Source organism: Mytilus galloprovincialis, chromosome 4 (assembly GCF_965363235.1).
Source record: "Mytilus galloprovincialis chromosome 4, xbMytGall1.hap1.1, whole genome shotgun sequence".
Lineage (NCBI taxonomy): Eukaryota > Metazoa > Mollusca > Bivalvia > Mytilida > Mytilidae > Mytilus > Mytilus galloprovincialis.
The window spans coordinates 12058184-12084703 of record NC_134841.1 but is presented as its reverse complement, the minus strand read 5'-3'; the positions used below and the strand labels follow the sequence as shown (position 1 = coordinate 12084703).

General features: G+C 31.6%; 3 long non-coding RNA genes across 3 annotated transcripts; 1 reads left to right on the top strand and 2 right to left on the bottom strand.

Annotated features, from left to right (window-relative positions):
- LOC143071367 (uncharacterized) lies at window positions 1-24558 on the bottom strand. The gene is made up of 4 exons (XR_012976886.1): window positions 24349-24558; window positions 22100-22163; window positions 1678-1783; window positions 1-521 (listed from the first exon to the last, which is right to left on the bottom strand). It is a non-coding gene; the product is annotated as an uncharacterized LOC143071367 (long non-coding RNA).
- On the bottom strand, window positions 4378-5314 carry LOC143071366 (uncharacterized). Its single transcript, XR_012976885.1, has 2 exons — window positions 5189-5314; window positions 4378-5068 (listed from the first exon to the last, which is right to left on the bottom strand). It is a non-coding gene; the product is annotated as an uncharacterized LOC143071366 (long non-coding RNA).
- Window positions 15710-21192, top strand: LOC143071365 (uncharacterized). The gene is made up of 3 exons (XR_012976884.1): window positions 15710-16057; window positions 19732-19819; window positions 20515-21192. It is a non-coding gene; the product is annotated as an uncharacterized LOC143071365 (long non-coding RNA).
- Window positions 24559-26520: the final 1962 nt, after the last annotated feature.

The following is a 26520-nucleotide window of genomic DNA, read 5'->3' as shown; positions in this document are numbered from 1 at the left end:
CTACAGTAAAAGTTTTATTATACATCTTAGCACTACATAACTTCTGATCATTAAAACACGAACATGCAACAAGTAAAACACAAACATTTATCAAATACAAGACAAAATCTATCATCAGTTATATATTTTACATCATCACGATCTTTTAAAGCACAGAGACGTACATGGTTACTTCCGGTTCATAGACACTGTTTGGTCTGGTTGATGCACTGCTCCATGGGTCGGACGTGTTGAAGTATAAACCAAAGGGGACGTAATCCTCACTTGCTTTTTGACGTATAGGTAAAAGGTCTGTTCGAATATTTGCTGTTACACTGTAGCTGTATCTGTTTCTGAAGAAACATGTGTTGATGATAGGCCTAGCACAAAGATAACCGATACCCCCACCAAGCGTTGCTGAAAGTAACATCCATATGTTGTAAGACATAATACACATCATTAAAAGGTACCCGACAAACAGTTTCAGCATACGGACTACTGACAGTAGACAATGGGTTCCTATAAACGACTTAAATGCGTACCTGGAAATAAAGAAGGAACAGCATTAAAATACAAGGTCACATTGAAAGGCTGTGCATATATATCATAGCCAACTTAAATGTCTCAAAAACAAATAATAAGTGACTTTCTTCAATATATTTTGTATTTACAGTAAATTATAATAGAATAGCTTGAATGTCATTTGTTTTACAAGCATTTTCGAGTATTTATTTCTAAAGTGTAATGTTGTTGACCTGTTTATAATCGATTTGATGACGTAAAAATAGCGAAAATCAGTCAATTTTAACGTATCCTTTTCAAATATGGATTAAAACTTTCAACTCATCAAAAGCGTGAATGAGTTCGATTTACTGAAAATTATGTTTTGACTTTTGAAAAAAAATATCATTTCATATATATAACTTTTGAAGTCTAGGATATATTTTTTTACGAAACTTCATAGCAAAAGTGGCACAGTTTAAGCCGAAAAAGGAGTTCATATGGACCTGTCTAAATTGAATGAAGTGCAACCTTAATGTCTTGACTCGGCCTTCAATTGTAAAACTTATTATGAAGTAATACACTTCTGTGTAGGTTTTCATTTTGAACCCGATGACTCTTACATATATATATAGTTATTGTGCAATTAAAGTTATTCTAGTAAGACAGATGACGAATTGGATGATAAAAAGAGTTAATATTAATATTAATTTTGCTTGGTATTGTCTCCAATGTGACAACTTTCCACCGAAGACTAGAATACAAAGAATTCAGCAAAATTAATAAAAATCACTTTATGAGTTATTTTATGTTTGTCAGTCGTTTATTCAGACCCAAAACGAGATATAGGTCCAGAAACTTCACTTATATGATTCCAGAAACATCTTTCAAAATACATTATTTTTGCAGTTTCTTTTAGATGCAATTTTACTCAGAGAAAAAGAATGATGTGGTTTAAATTTGAACTCTTTGACTGATAATTGGCAATAGGAATCACTCAAAGGAACAAATGTGTTGTATTTTCTTTGGTTATTTCCTTAATTTTATTAACTAAACTCTTTAGATTAACTGAGAAATATTATGAGTGAATAAATATCAAACCATTGCAAAAATTGTCCCTGCTTTTTGAAGTTTGAACATTTGACACCAAAAAAAATATGTTTAATCATACATAATTACAGATAATTGTGTACTTACTTGCCATTCCGTTGTTGTAACAAAGATTCCCTGAGCTGTATATAAAATGCAAGAACCTCAAATACAACTGCAAAACTAGTGGCTGCTAATAATGCTAATACCAATCCTAAAAAAGATTCATAATGCAATAAAAGACATATTCCCCGTTTTCATTCTTAGTTCTATTTAAGAAATAATTGATGCAAGCTAAACTTTATTGTAGTTTTAACATTGGGTATGTATTATATTCGGGATTATTTTTGCCCGAGTGATAGTGAGGGCTAAATTAACACAAATAATGTATAATGCCTACCCATGTTAAAACTACAATAAAGTAAAGCTTGCATCAATTATTTCGATTCTGATTAGATTAAGGTAATTTCTATGTCCGATGTGTATAAGGGTGGAACGTTTGTTTATGCTATTCCATGAACCTCCCTTTTTCGTTTGTAAACAAGCAAATGACTGGCAATGTAATTTTTCAGAGGGTTGCGTTTTGAACAGCCAGCATGAACGGTTTACGGTTATCGTATCTAGGTCAAAATAAATGAATTAGTAACATGTGCATCAGTTAACAGTTTGGAAGTGTTTTAAGTTAATCAATTTGAAATATTAAATACATGCCAAATTGATAAATTCATTATTCTGCAGTAGCCAATATACGCATGTGCAAACACATTTTATTGGATTTAGAGCATGGGTTTATCCACAAAGAGAATGAAGCACGTCATATTAGAATCTTAGTTTATATTTATATTTGATTAGAATTAATTATTGATAAAAAGATGTGGCCAGTGAAAAAAAAAATACAATCTTGCCCATTCAGGACTATTATACTGTTAATAGATTAGACGTATAAATAGTCTTAATATAATTATACATGGCATTGCCACTATGCGCTACGATTGTTTTTTCCCCCAAAGAAGACTGTTTTCCCAATAGTTCTTCATTCACGAGGTCACAATTAGAAAATTTATAAAAATATAAAAGAAAACCCGATTGGAATCAAATTATTATTGAAAATTATTTACATATGTCCATAAAATCAAATTTTATTCAACCCTATGTGTTGCCGTTAAAAAGAAAAAACTTTAATATTGGTTTGAAAAATTTCGCTTCGAATGACATATCAATCCAAAAGGGTTTATAATCATAGCATCCAATTCACTTTTGACGTACTAGGTTGAAGTGCCCCAAATGTATCAATTTTAGGCATTTATATGATTTCAATAATATTACTTGAGTACTCAAGAGAACACATATGATGCTGCGATATGTTGTGAATCTTAGTGAAGATTCATGTGAACAGCCTCTGTGTGAAATATAGTAGATATTGGCTCTACTTCAGGAATCTAACTTTATCAAATATAGATAAAGGGCAAATTTACAGTCAATTTATTTCATACCAGGGCCCCATTTAAAAGGTATAAATAAAGTTTTACAATACGAAATGTTGCGGTATTTTGGATTTTTCATAAATTTTTAAAGATCGCTTGAATTTAGGACTCGTTAAACTGCATCTTTATATCGATAAAAAAATGCTTCAAGTCAAGACCAATAGTTCTGCGCAATTTCCTTCTCTGATTTAGAGTTCAACTTGTCCTCTTTGGCAATCATACATGTACCACATCTTACTTTTTATATACATAAAATTGAAAATGGAAATGAGGAATGTGCCAAAGAGACAACAACCCGACCATAGAAAAAAACAACAGCAGAAGTTTACCAACAGGTCTTCAATGTAGCGAGAAATTCCCGCATGTATATAAAATGGATCCTACTTACAGTCTCTGTAACTATTATAACAGTACAAAACACGCATTTTGTTTTTTGAAAAACAAAACCGAGAGACTAAATCGCAAATTTAGATTTAAATGCAATTCCATGTGAATTTTAGTGATTTTCTGCACTTTAATTCGCGTTTCATAAATGTCCTCACCATTTTCCTTTAAATGTCGGGGAGTGATGGTTTATTAATTATAGCCGATTTAGTTCTACAACTGTAATTCAGATCAATGCAGATACTTCGTGGTTACCAGTCTTACATTATAAACAGTCTCCGGGACAAGTTTGCAATTCCGCTGAGTGCAAAAGTTGTCACCTTAATTTTTGGAGTTAAGTCAAAATAAAGTTGATAACTTGGTTGGTATTAGTTCCCTGATATTTGTCCTAAAAATTTTTGGATCTAGCACCACTGTTGAAAAAGTTATGCCCCTTTTTTCAACAATTTCCTCAGAGGAAAAGTACTTTTCCTCAAGGGAAATCAAATTTCCCTGAAGGAAAAAGATTTTTCCTCAAGGGAAATTGTTTTTTCCTCAAGGGAAAAAGATTTCCCTTAGGGAATTTGCTGCATAGTTATTTCCTTTGAGGAAATTCTATTTCCTTAGAGGAAATTCTTTTTCCTTAAAGGAAATTTGCAGCTTCAAATTTTCCTTGGAGGAAATACTTTTTCCTGTGAGGAAATTTGTAGCTTCAAATTTTCCTTGGAGGAAATACTTTTTCCTGTGAGGAAATTTTTGACAAACACTTTTCCTTGGAGCAAAATTCAAGACAACAGATTTCCTCCAAGGAAATCATTGATCTTCAAATTTCCTCTAGGGAAATTTCGGAACATCAAATTTCCCTTAAGGAAATGTTTTTCCTCTATCTGTCTATGGAAATTTCATAACAGTACAAACAGTATTAATATATTTTCTCCTAGACTGAATTATTGATACAAAAGATAATTAAAACTTTAATACTGTAATACAAATTTTCATGGTGAGTATTAAACATACAAAAACAAAAGGCTGACTGTTTAGCATGTTTAAGACAATACAATAATAAGCAAAACGCTATGAATATCATACTATTTGTGATGTTATTAATATTGTGATCATATTTGCATATTAAATCAAATAAACACTTTTCATGTCAAATTAACTTGTCTTCTGTTTCAGCTGCTGTGTATTCGACCCCCTACATAACTGTTCAGTGCATAAATAATTCAATCCACAAGACATCTTCCTTCAATTGGTTGAATAAATTTTGGCAACATATGTTCTTCAAACATCTTCTTTGTATATTTGATATGATGGAGCCATGTACATGAATGGATAAAGCAGGTGTTTATTTCGACAACAAACATGACAAAGATACTATTTTTTTTCTTAATTTCTCCATAATCCATCAGTTAATATGAATGTAGGTTGTTACATTTTACACAATTGTGTTCTTTGATAGTACTCCATTTTGTTTATAGCAATTTTGTAGGATTTTTTCTATTTCTTTTTCCAGAAAAACACACAGTTGAGTTCATTTCACATTAATAATCCAATTAGCACATTATGTAGAAAAGTATTAACAATTAAGTTTCCTCTTCAGTATAGACCTGCAGGACCTGTTGATGATCATAAAAACCAAGATATCTGACCTATAAATACACAAAATAAAAAAAAAATGTTATAAATGGAGAAAAAAACAGCAATATAAATAAGCTTATTTTATCATGTTTTAATGAACATTTTTAGAAACTCTCATTTGATATTCTTACTTGTCATGCTTATGAGTTCTCTTATTTCAGTGCTTTGTGTCCAAGATTTAATATTCGTTGTTTAGTGCCTTGCAGTGATATTTAAAGTTGAGCCACTTGCAATAGTTGTTATAGAATGTTCCTATGTTGTGTTAATATTTGAACCACTGTCCTATATTATGGTCAGGTTGAGTGCTCACAGACATGAGGCCTAAATTAATATATTGTTTTTTTCCCTAATCCCTATTCTGACAAGCCAGGTGTGGGTAGTTAGGTAGGTAAATAATTTTATTTTTCCCAAAAGCCTGAATATTATCGGATGATCCGGCAAGCCCCAAAATCAGAAATGAATAAAATAATATTTGGCTTAGTTTTGACAATAAAATTTTATGAGTAGGGCCATTTTTGCAGGGTCGGTCAGGATTGGAGAAACAAACAATATTTTATATTAGGCATGATTTTTTTTTATTAATTGTTATTGACTTTGAACATGTTGAACTAAATTGGATTGTTTAAATCTTTATATGTTGAGATCTTTAATGGATGACCTATAAAGGAGGTGTTTTCTCATTATTGAAGGCAGGCCCATGATTGGCCTTTAATTTCTTGCATCCGCTTCATTGAACTCTGGTGGATAAGTCACTCATTTACCATACCACATTTTCTTATTTTTATATGAGTCATCATTCAAAGGCAATTTCTTTTATTACTGTAATTCAGAAATTATCGAAACTTTTTAGTAATGCGAATAATGTGACTGGGTGAGTATCGGAAAAACAGAAACATATATATATATATATATATATATATCATGTAACTATATAGATCTTTATGCAGATTTTTTTTGTATTCACAATAAGTTGTCCATTCCCTGAAAAATCTGAATTTACAGTATATAGAAGTGGTCTTACCATTTAGGCCTCGTTGTATTCTGTTTATCTTGTTTTGCGCTCATTTCTATTGTAACTGTTTATATTTTTCATTATTTTTCTATATTTCTTGTCCTATAAAACATAAAAAGGGTAAAAACTATTATAAAACATCAGTTTGTGTTTTTCTTTATATTCAGTTATATTTAAAAAGAATGGAATATTTGTGCTATTTCATTTCACAAACTTTTTGCCAGTCATGACTTTCAAAGACTTTCACCCTGGTCAATAGTTTAAAAAACAAACATTCCCATACTTTTTCTTTGTGTTCGTACTAATTTTTCATTTGACAACAAAGACATGATTCAACTATTCTTCTAAAATTTGTTTCGCTTGACTACGTTAAACTCTGAAATATTGTTAACAGTATAATCTGTACATGTATGTGTCTCACTTGTCAAAATTTCAAATTAATATATAAATAACCAATAAAAATGCTATGCATGGCTCAGCTTGATACAAACGTACAGGTTGAACCCAGAACAGTTGGGGCAAGTATGGACACAACATTCAAGCTCGATAAACTCTGAATTTTAAATTTGGATTGTGATTCAATAGTTGATGCAGCATAGGTTTCTGACACAGAATGAATGCGGTCCAAGTACTTAAAAATTTTAAATTGACAATTAACCTCTAAAATGGTCCAATATTCAAAATCTCAATACATGGTTAGATGCAGCATATCAACATGATCAAAGAACCCCAATAATTCATTTTTTGGTGAAATCAAATAAAGTTAAATTTTGGACCTTTTAGAACTCAATGTGGACCAATTTGATAACGGGCCAAAATATCAAAAATCTTAATGAATGGTTAAATTCAGCATATCAAAGAGCCTCATATAATCAATTTTTGTTGAAATCAAACAAAGTAAAATTTTGGACCCCGATTTGGACCAACTTGAAATTTGGGCCCATAATAAAAAAATCTAAGTAAATATTCAGATTCAGCATATTAATCTGAACACCAAGAATTTAAATATTGTTAAAATCAAAATAAGTTTAATTTTGGACCCTTTGGACCTTAAGGTAGACCAATTTAAACAGGACCAAAAAACTAGGAATCTAAATACACAGTTAGATTTGGCATATCAAAGAACTCCAATTATTCAATTTTCTATAAAATCAAACAAAGTTTACTATTGGCCCCTATTGGCCCCTAATTCATGTAATTCCTAAACTCTGAACAAAAACTCTGGTCACAAACCTTGTGTTTGAATTTCATAGATTTCTATTACTTGTACTAAAGTAATTAAGCGAAAACTAAATGTCCTGGGACAACGACGACTAAATGATAAAATTGAGAATGGAAAAAGGGAATGTGTCAAAGAGACAACAACCTGACCATAGATTCGAGGGTTGTAATCCTTTTCTTTTACCGAGCAATGCATTTGAATGGGAGATATAGTTGGAACCCCTCTTTGCTCTTGGTTGGGACCCCCTTTTAAAATGGCTGGATCCGCCCCTGAGAAGCATTATAGAAAAATCTATAAGCTTTAACTCAAAATAAGGATAATTTTATTTTTAAAGGGCAGGCACAGATCCAGAGAGGGGTTCAAGGGATTGGAATCCCCCTTTTTTCGGATTATCAATGCATTTAAATAGGGACATGTAATTGGACCCCCCCTTCCCCTTTTGTCCTGGGTTAGAATCCCACCCCCACCCCTTTTTAAAATGACTGGATCCGCCCCTTAAGGGTCTATAATTAAGTTTGACAACATCAGACATACTACTTTATCAAAAACAAAATGCCACATTTCATCCAATTTAATTTCATCCCTTACTTGCTACATGTATTTCATCCATAATATTTAAAGAAATAAATTTGGGAGGAGTATGATTTTAATTTACAAGTTATTAATTATCCAAACTAGAGACCTAATAGAGTAGATATATATTTGACTAATTTAAATCAAACTTGGGGTGACTGGGAACAAAGATTTAAGGGAATAGATGACAGTTTACCTACAATGACCTAGTTTCATAGCAATAGCATACATTAATAAAGACTACATGGTCATTCTTATGTTTAAACGTGGTTTAAACTTTGGGTGTTCATTTTTTAATGTTTAACATGTTTAAAGCTAACAGTTTCAACTACATACATGTATCAAGATTTGATCCTACATTATTTAAATATTGAAAAAAATAGCTTTTTAAATTTGGATCTATATATAATTGTGAATGTCACATGGATGTATTTTAATGTAAAGCATCTGAAAAATCATTAGCCGTCTCATATTTATTTCAGTTCTTCAAAAGGCAAATTTATATGAGCTAATGCTGAAAATAGAGATTTCTTATTAAGGAGAAATCCCTGCCCCCCTTTTTGTGTGAAAAATTTTGTTGATTATATAGGGAATCACAGAAACATGACTGAGGCAAGCATCCCCCATCTGAACCCCCCCCCCCCCCCCCCAATGAAAAGTTCTGGATCCTCCCGTCAACCTTTCACTCAGGTCATTGGTGAAGAGTTGTCACATGTTTGTTTAGCTTGTGTAGGTGTAAGTCAGTAAGGAGGCAACCATTTGATGTGTAGGCCGGGTGAAAAATGTGATTAATCTTGCTTTGTAAACTTGTGCTTTAAATAAAATTACCAATCCATTAAAAACTCTGTGAGCCCAATCTCATCCAGTGAAATAGATTATAGTCTGTTTTCGAAGTTATATGGAAGTAAGTTAGTAGTCCAGATAATTATGACGCATTGCAAGGCATTTTTTCTAAGGAGAAGTGTAGAATGGGGGAATGGAACCAATAAATTGATCGGATCCGAAATGTTCTTCCCAGTAAAGGAGCACCTATTATTTTGTAGGTAATTATTATTAGTGTCGGTGGTCTCACAAGTAAATCAGAGTGAATATTGCATGCACATTAAAATTAGCAGAGAAGAGACAATTATCAACTTGTGTATTATTCATGTTCTCGCAGTTATTTACAATAAATCAGCTATATAGACATAGGAAGATGTGGTGTATGTATATATATATATCCCAAAAAAGGTGTTCGGTTCTAGTACTATATAGTGGCTATAATATATGATTTTTAAATAACAATTATCAATTATATCTGTATTCTGTGGCGGGTCGAAGGGGATGAAATCCGGGGTTGGCCTCCCCTAGCATTTTGTGAGCAAGCATTGCATAAATGATAATCTCGGGAATCCTCTCAAGTTCCTATATACAAGGTGATAGGACGTTCCGTTGGAATAGGTTACCTGTGCATCAGGAAAAGTTTTAAGGCATAGCGTGAAAAGGTAACCTATTCCAACGGAACCGAACGTCCTATCACCTTGTATATAGGAACCTTAAAAATATGTGAATAGGTCGGGAAAAACTCTCTTTTGACACTTAGGTATGCTTAGACACCCCTTATTTAATGGAGACATGTAGTTGGAACCCCTTTATTATGGCTGGATCCGCCCATGATTTTACATGTAAATCAAGCCCCGGGTATTTGTTGGCATAACGGTAACCACGAAAGGGGGGGGGGGGGGCTAATTAAAAGCACGAGGAATTATAAATATACAATTCATCAGGGGTAGAGTGCATCGAGGAATGGGAATTAAAATTGTCTCTTCACGATGATCGAAAAAAGTATCTTGCACGTTATTTTCATCATCTTGTCTGAAACACTCTGAATAATGAGCTTCAAGGCGAAAACAAGGCATGTGAAATACTAATAACATACACTTCTTTTTTTATACGTTGTATGGACAAACCCATAAATCCCTCAACAAAAATTGCTTGATTCATGTCATATCAAATAAATTACAGCGCGGAAAGGTAACTTTAATTTAATATCAAAACTAAATTTTTGTTATATTTTTCAATAAATTTATAAATCTTAATTAGGCATGCGTTGCGTGAGTTCCATTTCATGAGACCTACACAGATTTCTATAAAACAAATCAAAAATTATAAATACAGTTTTTCAATTCTTTCCGGCATAGATAAAAAAAAAATATGTATATAATCAAGGATTTGTATAGTAAGAAAATCCTTGATATAATCTATATACGATTTGGTTGAATTATTTCACTTCATTATAATGATAAATCCTTTAGTTCTTAAATTTTTAATTAAAATGAATTTATCATTTTGATATCTAACGATAAACTTTTTAAATTGAAGTGACATGGTCAGTAACCTAATTAGTTGCATGGCTGATTACCATCTTACAGGTGACCCAGTAATTTTCCATACGACAGTAGCGTGTACCCTCGGGGTTATATCGGGGTGTGTATAACTTATTTTCTGGGGAACATCCTGTCCACGTGTAGTACTTAGCATATATTGCAACAGATGACATTAAACAAATTTTCTTTGTAGCATCGGAGGCAATTTCATGTTCGACCACACAAAATATTTCACAAAAAAGATATGATAAAATCAAAAGAAAAAGATAAAGAAATATTAACAAATAAAGGTGGAATTGAGTAAACGGGGATTCGTGTTTTTATGAGCTTATTTTCAGTGGACAACAACAAATGGAAGTTTTTAACGACCTTGTGTGACCTATAGTTGTTAAAGTTTGTGTCATTTTGGTCTTTTGTGGATAGTTGTCTCATTGGCAATCATACCACATCTTTTTGACTGGCTATATACATGATATCATATATATAGCACTTGCACGGTCGGTCCAGTGGACATATTTCATACTAGATAACTTATACAGTAATTCTTTTTATATATATGAAAATTATTGTCCGATCTGATACACGTACCTATAATGTACAGAATTTTGAACAGCTTCAAATATATGGGGTCCGTAGAAACACCGCAAAGGACCTCCTTAGTGCACTAAGAACAAAAATGTGCACTAAGGACCTGATGGAATGATACAACTGTCACAAAGGATATGGCATATAGAAATAGACTTTGTAAAAGGAGAAGGTCCGGTAAGACACCTTTTTGGCCCCAAAATATAGCAGTTTTACAAAATTGTTAAAAGTAAACTTTTAGTTATTTTTTGGACAGTAGAATGCTTCTGCTACATAAATATGGGCTGTTTTTGACAATACATGGCACATATATCGGGTACAAGCACCATAAAGTCATGTTAAATTGCAAAAACCATCTGAAAAGTGACATTTTCCGGCATATTTGGTGGATTTTTCATATTTAATTGAGCTTTTAATGACAAAATCAGTGAAAATCTTCCACATACACTAATAGAATCAAATAAAATAGACACTTAAGTGTTTCAAAAGTGGTCAAAATCTTTCGTCAGATGAACCTGAAATTTGAGGCCAAAATCGGTCCTTACCGGACCTACTCCTTTCATAATTTTAAATTATATTTTTTCTAATGTTTTCTCGACACGTGCCTCAAAAAGTTGATTGTCACCTTTAGTATAATCTATAGCAATTCATGTTCGCTCAACCTTGGCCCGTGATCTACTAGTATACTGATTAAACATGTATATGGTATTTCAAATTGTTCTCTATTTTTTTTTTCATTTGTTTGTTTTTGCCGTCTTTATTCTGTCTGCTATATTTTTTACTTCTAAATTAATAGCGTATTTTCAACTCTTTTCAGTTTGGGAATTTTTCATCCTTTTAATTTTTAAAAGACAAATAATTGTGAACACTTCACGGAAAAGTGAGGATTGATATTTGGTTGCTTAACGTCCAGTTGCCAATACTTCATTCATTTTTCTAATGTTAAGAACTATGCCATTTATCAATATTTCGATTTGAGCGTTACTGATGAGTCTTGTGTAGACGAAACGCGCGTCTGGCGTACTAAATTATAATCCTGGTACTTTTGATAACTATCACAGCAATGTTTTTAAACATGTTTAGGAAAGGAACAAATTTCTGATTCGATGTTTATATACAAATGCATTACAAGTATAAATATGTATAGGTTGATGTTTAGTCCCTTCGATGTTTTAGACTGTAAATAAATCATGACCAATTTATTTCTGACATCTTCTTCATTTTTAACTTTTGTGGATAGGTGTTTCATTGACAGCCGTACCACATCTCCTTTCGCTTATTTTTGTTGTATATATTTTTTAATTCACTTTCCTTGTCTTTTAAAATATATTTATTCCATTATTTTTATTTGATGCCGAAAATAAGAATACGAAGTTATTTGTTAAATGCTATAAATAAGCGAAGTAAAACAACCGTTAATAATTATGTATATGAGCATTACAGGGGCGGATTTAGGCGGGGGCGTGGCGGGCGTGCGCCCACCCCCCCCCCCCCCCACCCCTAAAATTTGCAAAGCATGGGTTGTCCTGACGTAATAAAGTATCCGACGAAAGCTAATGTCGTCGCATTCAATCTGTCGTAACATTCAAACAAGTATTACTATATAAAACAGTAATTTAACAGAATCATTTAACGTGATTACTAATCAACTGACCTTTTGTTTATTTAAGTTCTATAAACATGTTACACTTCAAAGGAAGGTGTCAAAAGCGGTACTGCGTCTGATGACAAATATCATAGGCTTTTAGCAGTTAGAATAAAAAAATTGTGACATTCTAGTTGCAGTTTTAATAAACAATTTCTTTGATAATCGAAGTTCAAAAACATCCCTACATCACTTTACCACGAAGAAGGTGGGAGCCCTACCCGCTATTTGGGTAACCGGTTGGTTATTTCATCATACCAAGAAAGCAGTGTAAGTTAGATTCTTTCTTAAGGAAAGATAAAGATTATGGTTCAAGCGAGAGGTTAGTTTGTTAATTTGACTCATTATTTAATATCTCTGTGACAATACATGATTTCTCACTTGCAACATGTAAATTTTGCCGAAGCATGCATAAACGGTCAAGGCCCAAACCCGTAGGTACTACCGTATTACATGGGATCCCAAGAAAATAAGCACAATGAATTGTTTAAGGATCTCATTTTGATTTTAGTGGTTAGCGGCCATTTTTGTTTGTTTTACAGTATGTAAAAAGTCTAGCACGACCTCCGAAAATAGAACAAAAATAAAAACACGTATCATGAATTGACAAATAAATTGTACCAGTAATCATTTTCGTTTTCAATACCTTATATTGGTCAGATGAGCTATCGTCATTTGCTTCGTCTCACTTTTTATATGGAGAATTAGTTTGTGTACTCAGAATTGTTTCTATTCTACTTTTGTTAAGTCCCGTTTTCTGGTAAATATATAGAGGTAGTCAATGAACAGAGACTAATAGATTTTTTGTTAATTATGGTTAATGTAGATTGTCATTTAAATTATGCGGTTTTAGATTGAAACTTTAATTTCTCGCTCATTTTACCACAAATGTTTCTCGCCACACTTCGCTTGGCAAGATATCTATCTACATTGCACCCACTCTAGAAGAATATTTCAATAACTTTGATAATTTTAACCTCAAAAAAATTTTCGAAATTTTATTCTGCGCCCCCTAACGTCAAATCCTGTATCCGCCCCTGCATTATATCTATTTATAAAATATTTTAAATACAAGCAGACATACCATTTGTGACACCAATTTCATTTATTTCCAAATCTTAAAATCATACATTTCCGTTCTTTAGCGTTTCTTAATAATGGCAGAACGGGCTTAAGAGTCATAAGATTAAGTTAACTAAATAATTTAGTTCTCCCACATCATTAGCGGATTTAGGGGGTTAAAGCGAGCCCACCCCCGGTTGAAAATCTTAAAATATTTTTTGTATTAACCATTTCTTGTTTTAATGTTATCTTTACTATAATTTGAATATCTAGCACTGAATAGAGTGACACGTTGTCGCTACACTTCTTTAAATATACACAAGTCATAATAACATTGGCCAGAGGGTAACTTGATAATTAGAGGACCAAAGGATTTAATTAAGACAATCCAAGGCTGCTATCTCTATATTTTATTATATATATCTTTATTAGCCTCCCTTAGAGTGATACAACAATTGCAAAACGGGTAGATACGATCTGTAATCAAATAATTAAACTTATAAAATTAATACTTAAAATTTTATTTACCATATGCCGGATGAACAAAAAGTGTGCCATTTCTTGAAAAACATATGGTTTGGTATAACATGAAAACTTCTCTAGTGTTTTAAACATTTCTCACATAACCCCTCCCCCAAACCCCCACTTCAAGCTCTGGATCCGCGCCTGCCCATAGTGCTTATTACATTATAAAATAAAATGGTATTCATCTTCAATTGTTGAAATAAAGATGAATTGTTAAAAAAAAAGCATTGACATCAGTTTTAAAGTTATCGTTCATAGAAGACAGTTATGATTTATTCTATAATTCTCTTTTTAAAACGTAAAATAATTTTACCTCTTGGAGTTTTTCTATATATTACTTCTGTAATCGGATTTTGAAGAACCCCATGGACACCACATACTCTCAAATGTCTTTCAAGGAATAATGATAGTATGTAAACTCTTGTGTTGTTAGTAAGGAAATGAAATATCAAAAGCATTTGTTTCTCAATTTTAATCTCAAAATAGGGTTCTTTAAATAAAAAAAAAGCTTGCATAGCAATTTCCTTAAAAACTAAATATATATATAACAAAGGCAAAGTTTTAAAACACAAAATTTATTTTTTATTTTTCTTTCATAAACTTGAATTTATACCACGCTAAACCGTTAGGTTAACAATCATTGATTAATCAATAAGTAACGATCAAAAGACAATTGTTTATTGGATTAGGTTGATTGAACATGATGATTCGGGAATCTGCAATAAACCGTTGGTCACGTGGCGAGTGGCAGGCGTTGATTAAAAAGTCATTTAACTTCAAAATTACAAAATTTATTGATACCTTACTTTATAGATTTGAGGTATTTAATCATATCCTCTTATATTCATGTTCGCTGTGATCTTAAAACATCGTTTTAGTGTCCTTAATGCAAAAACTTTCTTCTTAGTGCACTAAGAAGTCTTTTGCGGTATTTCTACACACCGAAATATATGGCCTTATTATTGGTAATATACCATATTAGTGTCACTAATGGCTTAACGTGTTACCAAATTAAAAAGAAGAAATAGACTCAAAACCGCATTTTTAACTTTAGATTTTTTTTCAATCCCAAAATAGAGAAGAGGTCCGGTATACAGACTTATTAAAAAGTCCAGATGAGAAGTTTAACTTGCTTTTCTATTCCCGGCACTTTTAACTGTTTCTTGACGCATGCAAAAAAAAAAAAATGCAGTACCTGGTTACAGTTGCGCATTGACAAATTATAATCTTTCGATTAAATGATCTTAAATCTATATGGTCTTAATTTTAAAAGTTATAAAATCTAAATGTGAAGTGATCTAAAATGTTCAATATTAATGAGTATTTTCGCTGTGGAATGAATCTAAGGTCGTCTAAAAGTATATACATGTGTATTTGACCCGACTACTGACTACATAGTAAACTATTCATTATGTACCTATAAGGGGGGTCTGAGCGGGACTCGGGATTGTCGAGGCGTATTTTTTGTAAACGTGACACATGAAAGTCAAATTATGAGGGAGGGTTCTGATCCCGAAATCCCGAGCTTAAAAACACGAAACCCCGAAATCCCGGGCTTAAAAACACGAAATCCAGAGGTCCCGAAATTCGAAAAAAGAATTATCGTATCCCGAAAGGGTCAATCCCAAAATCCAGAGCTTAAAAACACCCGATCCCGCAGTCCCGATAAAGGTCCTATCCTCCCTCAAATTATTGTGCCGTGAAAACGCGAAATGAAGTTTAGCGGGACATGGGAAATTACAAAAATAGCAGAATTGTTCACTTACATAGTGTAAGCGGGATGGCATCATGCGAGAATCTAAAAAAATAAGTAGTAACTAAGCGGGATCCGTGAACAAAACCCCCAATGAGACCCCCATTAGTTGTGGCTTATTTTGGTCTTTTTAGTTAGTTTCTTTCCCCTACATTACTTGACCGTTTTTGTAAAACAACAGCACTCGAGGTCTGACAGTATTTTACCAAGAAATGCACAAAATATTCAAAAAGAAGGCCTAGAAAATTTAAATATTGGTATGCACACATACTCCCCTATCAGCACAGACAATTATATGTTTGTAAAGGCGCCAAACTCGTTTCTAATATTTATAATAGAACCGAAAAGAAAATGGAAATGGAAATGGGGAATGTATCAAAGAGATAACAGCATGACCAAAGAGCAGATAACAGCTGGGTCTTCATTGCAACGAGAAAATCCCGGAACCTGAGACTGGGGTGGATCTAGTCATATAAAGGAGGGGTTCCTCACCCAGGACAATTATTTTTTTTTGGGGGGGGGTCCAACTACATGTCCCCATTCAAATGCATTGATCGTTTAATAAAGAAAGGGGGTTCCAACATGTCCAACCCTCAGCCCCCCCCCTGGATCCGTGCCTGTGAGGCATGCTTTAGCTTGCCATTAAACAAAAATGTATACTAGTTGAGTGATAATGGACGTCATACTAAACTCTTCAATATAAAAAAAAGAAACTAAAATAAAAATCATACAAAGGTCACAAAGGCCATAACTTCTGGCTCCTGGATTAGGAAAAGTGCAAAATGCAGTGAGGATAAAAGCCTTTACTGTAAATTCCTGAAATTACAATTTTATAAATCATCTCACATCTTTGTGCATTTCTTGAAATTGGTCATATTAATAAATGCATGCAATATTTTCAGAAAATTTCAATATATAGGCTTTTAAAAGTCAATCTTGTGCATGATTATCAATGATTATACTCGCACAATTAACACATGTGGTTCTCAAAACTCAGAGGTGTCTATGCTATTTATGACAACATTTTAATCAAGTATAAATTTACAAAATTTGTTTAGAACTATATGATTTTTAGGTTTTTAAGCATAGATGTAGTAGGTCAGGATCTGCGAACTCTCACTGACTGACTGAGCACATGAATTCAACACTAGTTTTTTGGTGATGTTGGTGTTGCTTAGTGTTTTGTTTTGTTTTTCTTTTCTGCATCTTATGATTTGCCTTGGCATTGTCAGTTTCTCTTTCATTGCCTTTGTTTTTTTTTGTTATGTTAAATAACAAGTCACAAGAGAGAAAAAACAATAAAAATATGTGAAAAAATGGCTTAGTTCAGTATATATTAAGGAAAGAGATAACAAATAGCTAAATAAGAAAAAAGAAAATTCCTTTTCTACAGTCAATTGTCTGATAATCTAGAAGATAGCCTGATTTGGTCTAATTCTCCTGAATTCTAGCAGGTACTTTATTCCAACTTTTTTAATTCAAACAAACCATGTCTTAGATAGTCTTGGAATTAGAATACATTAATCATAAAATTTTCATAATACTTTGGTGAATTATCTATTGATATAATCATGATAATTAAGCTCCTGTTAATTTTTAGGGATTTAAAATTTTTGATTTAAAGTTAGGGATTTTATTCATAAAAGGGGGGATTTTTCCAGTACGTATACTATTAATAATGCTTTGAGCAATTTTCATGAAACTTGGTGAATTATTTTTGTATAACATAAACATGATAATTTTCCTTTTAATTTAAAAAAAAAATCTGATTTATGTCATTGTACTATCATGACTTGGGATTAGGATAGTCTCAAGAATGCTTTCACAAATTTTTATGAAACTTTGGTGAATTGTTTTTATATCTTGACAAACTCCCTTTTAAGCTCACCTGACCTGAAAGGTCAAGTGAGCTTTTCTCATCACTTGGCGTCCGTCGTCCGTCGTCCGTCGTCCGTAAACTTTTTGTTTACAAAAATCTTCTCCTCTGAAACTACTGGGCCAAATTCTACCAAACGTGGCCACAATCATCCTTGGGATATCTAGATTAAAAAATGTGTGGGGTGACCCGTCAAACCAACCAAGATGGCCACCATGGCTAAAAATAGAACATAGGGGTAAAATGCAGTTTTTGGCTTATAACTCAAAAACCAAAGCATTTAGAGCAAATCTGACATGGGGTAAAATTGTTTATCAGGTGAAGATCTATCTGCCCTGAAATTTTCTAACGAATCGGACAACCTGTTGTTGGGTTGTTACCCCTGAAATGGTTATTTTAAGGAAATTTTGCAGTTTTTGGTTATTATCTTGAATACTATTATAGATAGAGATAAACTGTAAACAGCAATAATGTTCAGCAGAGTAATACCTACAAATAAGTCAACAAGACCAAAATTGCCAGTCGACCCCTTAAGGAGTTATTGCCCTTTATAGTCAATTTTTAACAACTTTTCATCATTTTTTGTAACTTTTCTAAAAATCTTCTTCTCTAAAACTACTTTGCCAAATTTAATCAAACTTGGCGACAATTATCATTGTGGTTTATAGTTTAAAAAATGTGTCCGATGACCCAGCCTACCAAACAAAATGGCTTTTGGTTATTATCTTGAATACTATTATAGATAGAGATAAACTGTAAACAGCAATAATGTTCAACAAAGTAAGATCTACAAATAAGTCAGCATGATCAAAATTGTTAGAGGACCCCCTAAGGAGTTATTGCCCTTTAGAGTCATTATTAAACAACTTTTCCTCATTTTTGTAACTTGTATAAAAATCTTTTCTAAAACTACTTGGCCAAATTTAACCAAACTTGGCCACAATCATAATACTAGGGTATCTATTTTTAAAAAGAGTGTCTAATGACCCCGCCTACCAACAAAGATGGTCGACATCAGTAAACACATTAACAGGTGAGCAACACAGGCTCTTGAGAGCCTCTAGTTATTATTATGACCCAAAGTGGAGGGGGCATAATGTTTAACACTTGTCAGATCGTTTGTCCGTCTGTCCCAAAGTTGTTTTTTGTTCTCTTACAGTACTTTAGTTTGCCTCAACCAAATTCAATTAAACTTTTACAAAAGCTTGTTATCACAATTCTCAGATCAAGTTTGAATTTTGGTGATGTCAGTGTTACTGTACTAGAGTATCGAGTTATGCCCCTTTAGAAATGGGGAAAATATGCTGAATTTTTGGTTTCCTGTTCTCTAAAATTTAGTTTGTCTCAACCAAATGTTATGAAATCAATACACAATGCTTATCATCACAAAATACAGATTAAGTTTGAATTTTGGTAGTGTCTCTTTTACTAAATTCTATAGTTATGTTCTTTAAAAATGGAAAAAATTGTTTCGGCCTTCTAACTTAAGTTTTCCTCAACCAAATTTTATTAAACTTTAAAAAAATACTTTTTATCATAATTTTAATCAGATCAATTTCAAATTTTGGTAGTAAAACTTTTACCGTTCTTCAGTTATGTTCCTTTAAAACTTTGAATAATATGCAAGCTGGAGTATCATTCCCTATTTATCATGTATATTTTTTATAAGATGCAGAGTTAAGGAACTTTAGTCCATTTTCAAAAACTTTGAAAGGTTTTTAGAAATTTATGTATTTGTTAAAAAAATCGCAGCCTTAAAATATATATCTATAATTGGAGCCAAATTATATACATGTTTTATGTCAATAAATACCACTGTTTGTGCATGTTTTGTTTTTTTTGGAGGGCAGGGGTCTTATTTGCACAGTGCTCATAGTTTTTTAGTCGATCATTAAAATTCATTTAAAGCTTAAAGACCAGCTATAAGGGCAAGAAGCTTATCAAGCACTCACGGTTTAGATTTTTATTAAACACACATTAATATACATAATGTACATTAAACAGAAAAAAATATTGATGCAAGATGTCATTCAACTTTTACTCTTTTATGTATAGGACAAGAACTATAGAAGATACAGAGAAATTATATACAGCAGAAATGATAGGCAATGTAAAATTTGCAGAAGCCAACTAAACCTAAATGGTAAGGCACCTTTTAATATAAAAAAGTTATTGAACTTGAAAGATGATTACTAGTATCATGATTACTATAAAAATTAAAAGATGTGGTATATTAAATATGAGAACTATCATGGCTTTGAGAAAGCAATTGTAGGCCTGTTACGACCTTCAATAATGAGAAAATCCATACCCTATACTATAGTCAAAGTAGGCAGCTATAAAAGACCTAAAGATGAAACATTGAAACAATCCAAACTGTAAAACTAATCATGGTAATTGCCTAATTTATAACAAAATAAATTACAAAAAATAAATATGACTGGTATGAAACAACAACAACAACAACCACTAAATTTTAGTGTCAGACTAAACTGACAAAAGCTACAGGCTCTGAACTTTGGACAGGCACAATAGGAATATGGCAAGGTTATATAAAAATAAGATGTGGTATGATTGCCAATAAGACAACTCTCCACCAGACAACCAATGATGTAAATTTCCTGCAAACACGGACTTGACTTCTGTAAATCAACTAATTTTTCGTGAATTACTTTATTTGGCATTTTATACTTTCTAGTCTACATCGCAGTTATTTATTTTTCTCGAGTTCAAGTTTACTTAATGTATTTTAATAAGGAAAGATACACATGAAAAACATTTATTGCTGTTTCTCTCTCCATTTATAACATTTTATTTGTTTATTTTGTGTATTTATAGGTGATCAGACATCTTGGTTTTCATGATCAATAGGTCATTACTGAAGAGGAAACTTAAAGTTGAAATTTATTTACAAAGTGCATAATTGGATTAATTTGAAATGGAATGTGTGCTTTCCTGCAAAAAAGAAATAGGAAATTTCAACATTATCACATGATAATGACCATAAACAAAATGGAGTTCTATCATAGATAGACAAAAACACTATTGCATAAAAGCAACAACATATGTTAATCAAAAGAAAGGAGAATGCTGAACATATATTTTTTTGTTGTTGAAAAAAGGAACACCAGTTTTATCCACTCATTTACATCGCTCCCTCATATCAAATATACAGAAGAAGATCATTGAAGAACAATTTGCAAAAATGATTTCTCTTAGAATTGAAGGGAATTGTTTAGTGAATGGAATAATGTATTCACTGAATTCTTACGTAGTGGATTGAATAACTGTATACAAGCTGAAACAGAAGAAATTCTAATTTAAAATAACACGAAAAGTGTTTATTTTATTATTTAATCTGCAAATATATAAACAAATTCTTTAGAACACCACAAATGGTATGACATTCAAATTGGTTGCTTATTAATGTATCGCATTGAAACAATTACAAAGAAAATAGAAGCATTTGCTCCAAAAAAAAATATAAATCAAAGTTAAATTTATATAAAAAGTATAAACAATAATTAGATCTAAACAGTCAGACTGTATTATTTTCAATGTCATTAAAATGTTGAGTCAAACATTTATTAAAGTTTTAAATATCATTTGCATCAATTATACAGTCTTGTAATAATTATATTCATACTGTTTGTATACATGGTGTAGTGAAGAAATGTTTAACAAGTAAAAATAAGGGAAAACATTTCCTTAAGGGAAATTTGATGTTCAGAAATTTCCTTAGAGGAAATTTGAAGAACAATGATTTCCCTAGAGGAAAGTTGTTGTCTTGAATTTTCCTCCAAGGAAAAGTGTTTGTCAAAAATTTCCTAACAGGAAAAAGTATTTCCTCCAAGGAAAATTTGAAGCTACAAATTTCCTCACAGGAAAAAGTATTTCCTCCAAGGAAAATTTGAAGCTGCAAATTTCCTCAAAGGAAAAAGAATTTCCTCTAAGGAAAAAGAATTTCCTCTAAGGAAATAGAATTTCCTCAAAGGAAATTATTATGCAGCAAATTCCCTAAGGGAAATCTTTTTCCCTTGAGGGAAAAACAATTTCCCTTGAGGAAAAATCTTTTTCCTTCAGGGAAATTTGATTTCCCTTGAGGAAAAGTACTTTTCCTCTGAGGAAATTGTTGAAAAAAGGGGCATAACTTTTTCAACAGTGGTGCTAGATCCAAAAAATTTTAGGACAAATATCAGAGAACCAATACCAACCAAGTTATCACCTTTGTTTTGACTTAACTCCAAAAATTAAGGTGACAACTTTTGCACTCAGCGGAATTGCAAACTTGTCCCGGAGACTGTTTATATATTACATTCAAGTTAACTTAAAGATCAAATAAGAGTGCTTTTTCACATATTTTTGGGGTTCTGTGCAGCACACGTTTGTAACATAATAAAAGTTAACCAAATGGACAACCTACCTTGTAATGTTGACAGATTCCAGTCAGCAAACAAAAAAGAGGAGTCGGTCTTAAGGGTAAACAGCTGAAAAAGAAATTCAATAACAGTCGAGATAGAATTACCAATTGATTACAGACGTATGGAGGTAAACTTACATCAAAAGAACTCGTATTGCTACTTATTTTGGACAAACGAAAGATAACTCATAAAAGTAAAATTACTTCTCGACACTCTTGTTCACTGTTTAAAATGAAAAAAGATAAGGGTTATCCAGATGTTATGGTTCTATTAGAATTAAACAACAGGGGCCTGGTTTTCAAAAGTATCATAAGATATGTCATAAGATATATCTTAGGACATATTTTATGATCATCTTATGACTATCATATGATATGTCATAGGATGTAAATCAAAGCTGTCGTAAGAGAGTCATAGCTATGATGCTCTTATGACTGTCATAAGTGAACATTATTTTCTATTATTTTAAATAATGTTTAAAAAGTATAAAATATAAGAATGAAAATGAAAAGTATGAACATATTAGTTATTACTATTCTTAATATTTACGAATTTTTTTTTTTTCATTATAATGAACCTGAAATTTTATACAAAAAGGAATTGAAATATGAGTTGATAATTTGTTTAAATTTTGTTTGTAACATAACTATGTTTAATCTTGAACTTCGCTTTCGTGTATCATCATACATGCATTGTTATTTAACTGTGAATACTTTTTAGATTCGGTACATCGAGTATCCGCTTAACGAAATGCCCATGCACATACGTAAATATAGTACTATTAAATATACTAGAAACGAAATAATATGTATATCAATTGTACAAAACCATAAGTTAGAAAAGAATTCCAAATTGTATGTTGCAGGAGATTCAAATTTTAATTCACGTAGTAATAAAATCTTTACTATTTAGCTAACCGAGAAACACAACAAATATTTTTATTACAATTAATATGAAATTATCCCAAAAAAGTCATGAAAAGTAATTAAAATTTTAGTTGACAATCATAAGTCATGTCGCGAGAGGTCTTAAGTTTACGACAAAAGTTATGACAAATCGTAACTTAGGACACTTTCGAAAACATATCTTACGACTATGACATGACCTAAGACCATCATAAGACATGTCTTAGTCATAAGATACTTTCGAAAACCAGGCCCCAGGATCATAGATTTACCGTAACATATATCTGTTTAGTTTTTTTTTTATATTTTTGTCGAAATTCCGGCTGTATTGCAACTTATTATTTTCGTTTATCTTTAAAATAATTCAAGAAAGGTTACATGTATACATTTAGAATTACATTGCTTCATTAGACAGTGCAATCCAAAACTTTACATTGTAAACTTAAAAGACACATGTAAAGTGTTGAAGAATGCTTTTCCAATATGTTGTAGTTTTGAGTTTGTCACGGTTGTTACGTAGGTGGCTGTTTCATTGGCATATACGGATCAGAATACACAGTTATCATTCTTTCATTTTTTGTTGTTGTCAAGAACATATTAGTTCCTAGTTCGGACAGTGTTTAAGTTATAATAATGGCACATTATTTCATACGCTTTACAAATTTCTATGTATTTCATGCATGAAATATTGAATAAGGGGATGAAATTACAATCATGTTAAAAAAATGTATGATTTGTTCCAGTTCAAAAGGTCAAAAATTTGTTTGTCTGAAGATGTAAAACAGAATTTTAGACCCCCTTAACATAGAATTGTTCATATTTTGAGTAAGAGCTGGTGGATTTTTCTACAACTTTGATTTTATTTTTCCCAATTGTAGTACACTTCACTGTTTTTAGATAAGAGCAAGTGCGATTCATTTGGTTACATTTGAATGTATTGTCTAAACGAGATCCATTACGAAATAACCGTGTTCTTGAATCATGATACCCCACCGTGACCTTTTATTCATATACACATGTATATTGCTGCTGTGTTATAACGATCCGGTATCCTGCTGAACAAACCCAAAATAGGCGGATAACTGACAAAAATCGGTTCGTTCAACAAATAAAGTACAAGAAAAAGGGACATATTATACTTGTAGAAATTAATAAATATTACTGTCCCCGACTAAATACAACAAAACAATACATACATGTACAGTACTACATAATTGAAATACTTATTTATTTTGGTAAAAAAGGATATTACAAAAGAAGAATGCTTAGACTGGTAAATAGTCGTGAAACGAAGAATATATGGAAGAAACAAATCACAAACATAACTATGTTACATATATACATACCTTGTTCAACATTTTCGGTGTGTCTTCAACAAAATTATGACATAATTTGGCAAAATTTCGATTGATATAGTATTACTGAGCTTGGCCTCTTCATTAGTGATGAGACACAAAAGACTTTGAGTAATATCATTTCTTTGAAATCATAATTAAAATATTTATCATTCATGTCTTCATGTCTATATCTAGCTGTAAGCTTGGGTAGATTGGTTTGCGGCATAGTTTGATGATATAGACTAATTATTAAATTTATGATGACAATTAAAATTATTTTTAAACACGTGACAGTGTGATTATAGACTAAGTTATGATTTTTTTCTTTCAAAAAACGGTGAATGGCTAAAGATAAATGTAGAGCTTCAGGATATGGTCATTAAATAATAAATCAGTGAAAAAATGAAGAACATTCAAAGTTTTTGCCTTGAATCTAAATACAATACCCGATAAGAAACAATATACATATATCAATTAAATAAACAGACACATTTTACAGGCATCTTTGAATAGCATATTTTTTTCTTTGGAACAATTTTGGGAATAATGTTTAAATAATGAACTATCACATAACTTTCAACTTTGTATTTATAATTTATATTGTACAAAGTTTATTAGAAAACAAGCCATAGAAGCTGGCTGTCTGTTATACAAATGTATACTGGATTATAAATTCGATGGGCTGTGATAACCCGAATAATCCAGTCGTTATCGATCACTACATTAACATCTAAAGGTGAAGAGAATTGGAGACGGTAAAAAGTAAAATCACAAAAATACTGAACTCAGAGGAAAATCAATTCGGAAAGTCCATAATCACATGGCAAAATCAAATAACAAAACGCATCAAAAACGAATGGACAAGAACTGTCATATAAGAGCTTGAATTATTCGAGTTAGGACTGTGAATAAACAATATCATATTCATAGCTCTTACTTTTTACTTGTGTTAATTTTAATGTATAAACGCTGTTAAACATAAGGCTATGAGATTTTTTATGGGAGTGGGTAGATTTACCCCTAACTTAGCACTTTATGGAGATATGGGATGGAAACCATGTATTGTTAAACAATGGGCTTCCATATTTAGGACATGGCTACGATTTAATAAGATGTCTAATTGTAGACTTAATAAGAAAAATTTTCTTTGGAGTAATAATATCAGTTTTAATAAAGTAAAAAATTGGAACTGTATCTAGTGAATACAAAGTTTAAAGAACTTGATCTTAATCAGTATTGCAATACTGAATGTATTTAATGCAAGTCTGTTATTAAGGATATTGAAAACAAACTAATAGTATGTATTATGTACCAAAATAATTGGCATTTAAATTTACTAGCTAATGAAAGCAGTAAATTGCGTACTTACCGGTTATTTAAATCAAATTATTGTACAGAAAATATTTAAGTATTACTATGCCCGGTAAATATAGAAGTGCATATGCTAAATTTAGAGCAGGTATTGCTCCGATTAAAACTGAAACTGGCAGATATGAAGGTATAGATATAAATGAAAGGTTTTGTTTTAATTGTAGAAAAAATGATTTGAATATAATTGAAGATGAAAAACATGTTTTATTAGAATGCCCAGAATATGCAGATTTGCGAACGATATTTTTTTAACAGTGTATGTAATATAGAAAGTAGTTTTAGTAATTTAAGTAATGAAGAACAGTTTTTATTTATGTTTCATGATGATAGAGTTTGTTATTTTACAGCCAAAATCTGCCATGAAGTACTATTTAAGAGAAAGTGTATTTTATACTCGTAATAAGTGTATATAATGTTGTTTATTTTCTTTTGTATAATTGTTTTTAATAGTATGGTGTTTTATGCTAAGATATATTGATATATGTTATAGATGTAATATAAATGTATTTTAATCTGTGTTTTACAGTCTATCATAACTCTTTTTAGAGTGGCTCTTTTATAAATTGTTAATATTATATTGTGTTTTATATCAAATGTTTTAAAGAGGTGAGACACTAATAAATTATTTGTTTGTTTGTTTGTTTGTTTGTGAAAATCATCGTTTGCTGGAAGAGACGGAAAGATGGCAAACCGTTTTCTGAAATAGTAATTGGGTGTCACTTTCACACATTTTTAATTCATAAGTCCTGCTAAACTCTGTATTTCAATTAAAGTTCTCGAAATTATTTCTCAATTGTCCACCTGCAAAGT